Source organism: Protopterus annectens, chromosome 7.part0, assembly GCF_019279795.1.
Source record: "Protopterus annectens isolate FY-2018-M chromosome 7.part0, PAN1.0, whole genome shotgun sequence".
Taxonomy (NCBI): domain Eukaryota; kingdom Metazoa; phylum Chordata; order Ceratodontiformes; family Protopteridae; genus Protopterus; species Protopterus annectens.
In genome coordinates, this window is record NC_056739.1 from 41,981,613 (window position 1) to 41,989,730 (window position 8,118).

Below are 8,118 nucleotides of genomic sequence, written 5' to 3' on the forward strand. Positions count from 1 at the left end.
AGGGGGTGAGATATCAGATCCTGACGGGGATCTAGAATCCAGGGAGGATTCACTAGATGAGACCACAGATAAGGGAACCATGCCTGACGAGGCCAGAATGAGGCAATGAGGATTATTGTGCACCCCAACTGTCTGGCTTTCTGCAGAAATTTGAGCATCAGGGGAAGGGGCAGATAAGCATAAAGAAGACCGGGAGGCCAAGCATGCACCAGAGCACCTCTTGGTGATTCCCCAGGTGGGAGAATTAGAGTGAAGTAGATGTCGCACTTCGTGTTTGAAGGAGAGGTGAAAAGATCACAACAAGGTTGACCCCATTTGGAGAAGATCTGCTTCGCTACATTGGGATTCAGAGACCACTCGTACGGGGAGAGGATGGTGCGACTTAGTCTGCCCACTAGGATGTTGGACTGACCCAGAATGTGCATCGCTACGAGAAAGTGGTTGGTGGAAATCGCCCATTCCCAAACTCTCATGGCCTCTCGACAAAGTGGATAGGACCTGGTTCCCCCTTGTTTGTTGATATACCAGACGACACACATGTCCGTCTAGATCGCAATCGTCCCGATGGGAAGAAGGCTCTGAAGTGCTTGCAACGCTAACAGCACCACCTTCATCTCCAGGACATTGATATGCAGTGAGGTCTCCGTCTGGTTCCACGTGCCTTGGACGGTCCTGCCGCAACAATGCCCCCCCACCCGAGGAGAGAGGCATCCGTGGTCACCATGGCTAGGGGAGGGGACATAGAGAAGGGGCGCCCCTTTTGGAGGTCCGGAGACCGGAGCCACCATAAGAGGGCACTCCTGCAAACCCTGCTGAGAGGGACAGGATGGCTTAGGGGAAAACGTAGGAAGAACCATTGGACTTGGAGTGTCCATTGCAGAATTCTCATATTTAGGCACGCCATGGGAAGGAGATTGATGGTAGCCTCCATTGAGCCTAGGGCCCTCAGGACCAGTTCCGCTGGAGGGGTTGGACAATGAAGAATGGCCTGCACATGTAGCTTTAGGGATTGCAACCAGTCCGGGGTTAAGAAAACTAAGAGCTGGTTTGTGTCTACCCTAGCTCCAATAAAATCTATGACCTGAGTCAGGAGCCAGGAGAACTTCTCAGCGTTAATCATGATCCCCAGCCGGGGAGCTAAGCAAAGGAAGAAATTCCTGGCTGTGCAGAGTAGATCCCGTGTGGGGGCGGTCAGGAGCCAGTCGTCCAGGTAAGGAAAAACCTGAATTCCCTGGAGTCTCAAGTGGGCCGCTACTACCGCTAACACCTTGGTGAACACCCTGGGGGCTGTGGTGAGACTAAAGGGAAGGACCCAGAACTGATAGTGACTGGCTCCAAGCCAGAAGCGGAGAAACCTCCTGGATCGTCTGTCCATTAAGATGTGATAGTACGCATCCTTGAGGTCTATGGAGCACATCCAGTCATTCTCCTGCAAAAGGGGGAGAATGGATTGAAGAGTGACCATCCGGAACTTTTCTTTGGCTATTGCCAGGTTCAATAGGGATAAGTTGAGGATTGGCCTTAAGTCCCCCGTCTTTTTTGGCACCAAGAAGAACCTGGAGTAAAAGCCTGATCCGTACTGGTCTGCGGGGATGTGCTGGATCGCTCCTTTTTCTAGCAGCTGCCGAATTTCTGTAGCTGCGGCCTCCCTCTGATCGGGTGGGACATTGGGGAGGAATCTGGGTCTGAGAGGGGGATGGAGAAACGGAATCTCGTAGCCTCTGGATATGATTCGAGGCACCCAGCGGTCTGTCGTGATGGACTCCCAAGCTGCTAGGTGCTTCGAGAAACGCCCCCCGACTTCCTCCAGAGTGGAGCAGTCGGGTAACCCCTCAGGGTTGCTGCGTGGGCCGATCAGAGAAAGGTTCTCTGGACCCAAAGTTCTTCGGGCCCCCTCTGCCTCTAGGGCGGTGTCCACACTGTCCTCCTCTGCCTCTGAAGGAAGGGGAGTCTGGAGCAGAACAGGATTGCTGAGACTTTCGGAACCACATCTTCTTCTGTCCCTTTTGGTTCTTCGCGAAGGACCTCTGGGGAGGAGAGAAGCAGACTCCGATGACCGACAACATCTTCCCGTTTTTCTCACTCTGGACTAAGGTATCGCGTAGGGTTTTGCCAAAAAGGGCAGAACCATCAAACGGGGCATTAGCGAATGATGCCTTGAAGGGTTCCGCGAAATCACAGTGGTGGAGCCAGGCCTGTCGCCTTAGTACGACGCCCGCTCTGCTAGCTCTAGCGGCCCCCTCCGTAGCATGGGACAGCAGCCACATAGAGGTATTGGAAATTGACCTGAGAGTGGCCATTCGGGTAGAGTACACCTGTTTGTCCTCTGCTCACATGGACTCTGGGGGCGACCCAGCATATTCTTTGATAAGATCCCACTGGAGCCGTATGACATGTGCCATGTAGTTCAGCAACCTTTTGGAGAAGGTGGCTGAAGCAAACATCCGCTTCCCCAAACGGTCCATCGCCCAGGACTCCTTGTCAGGGGGATGGACCAAGGGACTCTCTTGGGCCAGTTCCCTCTTGGTGGCCGCCGTCACCAACATGGCATCTACAGGGGTTCCCTTGCTCCAATGAGACCTGTCCGAAGGCGGGCTGAGAATTCTGTCAGGCCTCTTAGGGACGGGCTCCACAGTGTCCGGCTCCTTCCAAGCCCTGGTAGTGATCAGATCTACCAGGGGATTGGCCGGAGGGGACACTCAAGAGGTAGACAGGCCTGCTTCAAATGCCTCCAGGAACACGGACTCGTCCGAGGTAGGCTTTGGGGCAGACCACCCCCCCGATCCTGAGCATCTCCATGATGTCTCCAAATGAGACGTCTTCGAGGGGTGATCTTGGGGAGCCTTCCCCTTCCTCCAAGTCCGTGTCCTCAGTCAAGGACTCGGGAGTCCAAGTGCCTCCTTTTGCACTTGCGCTTGTGAGAGACCTCCTCAGGGGGGCTGTCTGAGAAGGCCTCACCAGCCACATCTTGTTCCAACAAGGGAACTACCTGGGACGTCTGAGCAGGCTGTCCCTGGGGCCGGGTGATGGAAGTCGGACCCATCTGCGAGGGAGTGCAGGGTGGAGCCGTAGCTAAGGCCGGGGGCCTGGATTCCATCAACAGAACCCTCTCTGCCACGTCGAATGCCGAAGGAGAGTCGCTCCTCCTAGGATCCGAGAGCCGACTCTCCCTCGGATCCGACGAGCAGATCAGGCTGGAATCGAAGCCGTCTGATCCGAAGGGCCAATATGCTCCGACCTAGTCGGAGCTGAAGGCACACTGACCGCCTCGGATCCGAAGCTCAGCTCTCAGCTCCGAGAGCTAGGATCCATAGAAAAGGGGCCGGACAGACTCGAGGGTACTGTCGGCACCGAAGTACCAGAGACTACCGGCACCGACACCCCCCGGCTCCGATGCTACTTGGCTCCGAAGATCCCGAGCCCGGGAAGCGGGTCGGGAAAGGAGCTATTGGGGCGAAAAAGGGGGTTGAGCTCCCCCCGGGGGGGTGGCAGGAGCACTCCCATCTGCAGCTGGGCCTGGAGGAACCTTCTCATCGTCCGGTCCAAGTCTGCATCCATCAGGCTTCTGGTTGACCTGGAAGAGGCCACCGAGGCGGGACGGGAGTGCCGCCTCAATGACCTCGAGGGAGATCGGGTCTCCTCCTCCTCCGGGCCCGGAAAAATGCAGGGAGAACGGGGCCGAAAAGGAGAAGGCCCGGCCGTCTCGGGGGGAGAGACCCGCTTGGCTGGCGGGGCCGATGCAGAGGCCTCGGCCTGCCGCTTGTGTTTCTCGCGGCGCTTCTCCCTCCTAGCTTCCCTATCCTCCTGGCCCGAAGAGGGAGGTCGAGTCCCAGCCAGAGGAAGGGAAGGGTCCATGGATGCTGCTGCCGCGGCAGGAACTACAGAGGGGCCGGAGGACGGAGCCGAGTCCGGGGGCAGGAGTCCCGCCAGGATCAGCTTCGACCTCCGGTCCCTGATAGCCCTGGGGTAGAACGCTGCACAAATAGTACAGCCAGAAGATAGTTGTTCAACCCCAAGGCATAAAACGCATCAAGTGTGGCCATCAGCCGGGGAAAGCTTATGGCCACACTCGGTACATTTAGAAAAGAATGTCTTGGAAGCCTCAGACATTTAACTAAAAAACACAAGCACTAGGCCCCAAGACCACACACACAAACACATCCTAACACTCTAAGAATCAAGGGGGAGGAAACGCAAAACCCGAGGGAACACTCTAAAAACTAAAACCAAACTAGTTACACACTCAAAAATCAGTCAAAACTTTAAGAAAGTTAAAAAAAAAAGGATTTTTCTCACAAGAAGTCTCAGGAAAACTCAGACGCTCAAGATCAAGCTGCTGTTCAAACCGTGGCAAACTAGATCTGAGGTCAGGAAGGGATGGCAGGGAGTTATGGGTAAGGGGAGGAGCTTGGAGCTCGGATCTTAGCTGCTGGAAACTGCCGGCTCGGATCCAATACGGATCCGATAACCCATAGGTTGATGCTCAAATGAAGTTAACTACTTCAGATCTTTTAATAGCTGATTATAATCTTTAGTGATTTATCGGAGAGAAACTAGCATTTTCAAAACGTAATGAGCCCAAATCAGGGACATTTGAAAAGTATGCACAAACTTGCAGATCTCTTAGTGACATAGCCCTCATCGAGCGGCTGCGGTGATGCAGCGGTTAGCGTTGCCACCTCACAGCAAGAGGTTCTCCAGTTCGATCTTCGGCTGGGGTGCCTTCTGTGTGGAGTCTGGCATGTCCTCCCTGTGGTCGCATAGGTTTCCTCCGGGTGCTCCGGTTTCCTCCCACATCTCAAAGACATGCTGTAGGTGGATTGGATACTCTAAATTGGCCCAAGACATGCTGTAGGTGGATTGGATACTCTAAATTGGCCCTAGGTGTGAGTGTGTGTGTGGGCTGTCAACTCGACACCGTAAAACTTCACTGCCAATCATGACCGGACAGGTGATCCACTGTGGCGACCCCTAACCAGAAAGAAGAAGCAGTGACATAGCCAAACAAATGGTTTTCAGAAGTAAAAATCTATAACTGTAACTACTGCCAATTTAAAATAATGTAGTCCAATTCCATTTCTCACAAAATAACCAGTTTTAGGATGTTTTATGAGTTACAGAGCAAATTTTTGAGCCCAAATCAGGGCCAGCTGGGAGGTATGCTTGGCAATAATAGAAAACTTGTGCCTTTTATCATCCTTAGTGGTGGTAGTAGTAGTTTGACGTGATAAAGCAGAATTGCTCGCTATTCTGGATCTGCACTTATGTGCAGTCCAGTATTCTCCATTATCACCCACACTGTATGACTGGCATTTTAGTGATGGCAGAGATACCAGTGTGTCTGTATTCTTAAACAAGGCTTGCACACAGTCCAGTCTTCTACATTATCACAATGGGAATGAACAACAAAATAAAAACTTAGAAACAACTAGTGAAGCATAATTTCAAAAGCAGACTTTATAAACTCATTAAAAAGCAAGACCACTCTCCTTACAACTTTGCAAGTGGTGAATTAGATTGCATATTAATAAAATGTTCATATTTTAATTCTCAAATAGGGTGATAACCATGTGTTGTCACAATACACAGATTAACCTTGCTTTATTTATAGATCATAAATATTCAAAGCTGAACTATGTAGGATCTCAGAATTACCTCAAGACTCAGGGTCTGTAGGTACATGTCAGGGTCTTAACCCTTATGGCCAGTGGCAGCTGGTGACTTCAGAGGAATGGGGTCTGCATGAAGTAACTGAATGGGTGAGGCTAACCGACATGGGGTGGGACTCTATTACAGCAGCTCAGTCATCTTTGCCTGTGTTCACACAATAGATGTGGACATTCACTTTCATCCACAGACAGTCTTAGTATGTACCCATTCATTATAGTCACTTTACTTACTATATACACCACATGTCTGACTGCAATCAAGGCCAACCTTAGGTGAAATGGAGCCTTAGATAAAGGACTCTGAGTACCCTCTGTGACACTCTAATTCTCCCTGTATTTCCCCAGTGCCTTTCCCCTCATCCTGGGCCCCCCATTATCAATATAGATTACTTCTTTCTTGCTTTTTCACATTTTGGTTTACTTTTTAGTTTTCCTCCATGATATTAACACAGCCAATTTGCCCAAGATTCTACTATAATAAGTCTGTAGAATGTAAGTGTATTAAGCCAGAGATGTCATAGGTTTCTAAATGCTCTGATTTGCATCTTACAGTTTCCTTTTTTAACAACTTTTTGATTTTTATAGTGGTATGAACAAAAATAAAAAAATTTTGTCCTACTTTTTTTCAAGAAAAAATAAGTTGCATATAAAACTTAATATTCAAATATAACAAACAGTAATTAAAAAAAAAAACCTGAGAAGACAAATATAAGGATATCCAAGGGTGAAGTGAATCCTTGTGTGCGAAGTGGGTATAAAGCCTTAACGTAAAATTTAGTTCAAACAAAATCCAACTTCCCAAGATGAACGATAGAACTCCAAAGGATAAGATTCAAACAAGTTGGTGTTTATTAAACTTCAAACAAACAAAATAATAAAAACAGATGAGCGCTTTCACTAGAGACTAGCTTCTTCAGATCGTTATACAAAGTGATGGAATTTCATCCCTTATATAGTGTAATTGGAACTGACGTACATAATTAAGTAATCAAACAGAAATCAGTGGTAGAAGCATAATTCTTGAGAGAGTCAAAGCTTATTCAAATATATCTTTCTGGGTCACTTATTTATATTTTTGATATTAAAACCTTCTGTATAATTCATTTTTGAAATATATAAAAATTATTTGATACACAATATATAAAAATTTTTAAAAATTCATTAAAACATATTCCTTTAAAACAAATCTATTATGTCTGCTAAATGCTTCTGAAACCAATTCGGACAGAATGTGATATTATAAAGTGTGTTTCGAGACGCTATCAGCATGAAACATGACATTATCACATTAATATCATATTCATAAATATATAATCTAGACCATAATTCAAATAGAATGTGTATACATCAAATATATGTTTGTTAATAAAGTAAGAGTATATAAAAAACATGTAATGTTAAAATATATACAAAATATCATAAATGGTATTTAAAAATGTATATGTACATATAAAGTGTATAAAATGAATAAAATAAAATAGAATTTGTATATTGACATGAAGGTATGTTTACGCTTATGTATCTGAGTGGGCCATATGGATATCTACGTATTTAATGCATGTGTATCTTAAGTATATATAAATATATGAATGAGTCAGTGAATATGTGTGAAGTGTGAATTAATGAAAAGTATATATCATAATAGATATGAATAAATATAACTATGAGTATGAGTATGATAAAATGAATGTGATTGTGAGTATGTATATAATGGTAAATATATGTATATAAAAAAATGTGTAAAATAAATATGATATATGGAATCAAGGTGAATATATATGATACATATGAAGCCATGTCACAATAAACTAAAATATATATATGTGAATGTATGTAGGCAAACCTATATGTACATATCTATGATGAATATATGTCATAATGTGTCTCTGTTGCAAATATGAATATAGACACATGCATACATGTGTGTACACACATATGTATGTACATGTGTGTGTACACACACTTGCATATATACATATTAAACTAAATAAGAATGTAAATATAAATATAAATATAAGTATAAATATAAATATGAATATGAATATACATATATTGTGAGTAAAAAATATATATAAGAATATAAATATAAATATAAATATAAATGTAAAAATATGAATGTACATAAAAAGTGTCTATATGGATGTACGAATAGAGAAGCATATGTATGTACTATGTATGTATGTTATGTGGACAAATGTATGAGTTAAGTCTTTGTCAGGAGCTTATATATGTTGTTGTGAGGAATATATGTGTTCGTATGTATGTATATGTCTGTATTAGAAGAAAATGAATGTATGTACCACAATAGTATTTGAATATATATTTTATGTGGGGGCCAAATGATGAAGCATATTACATTGTGAAAACATTATGTCCTTAATCAAACTATTTAATATGTCTTCGTTGTCGTAAGTGTGGTTTGATTGAGGCTCTTTCATTTAATCCATGC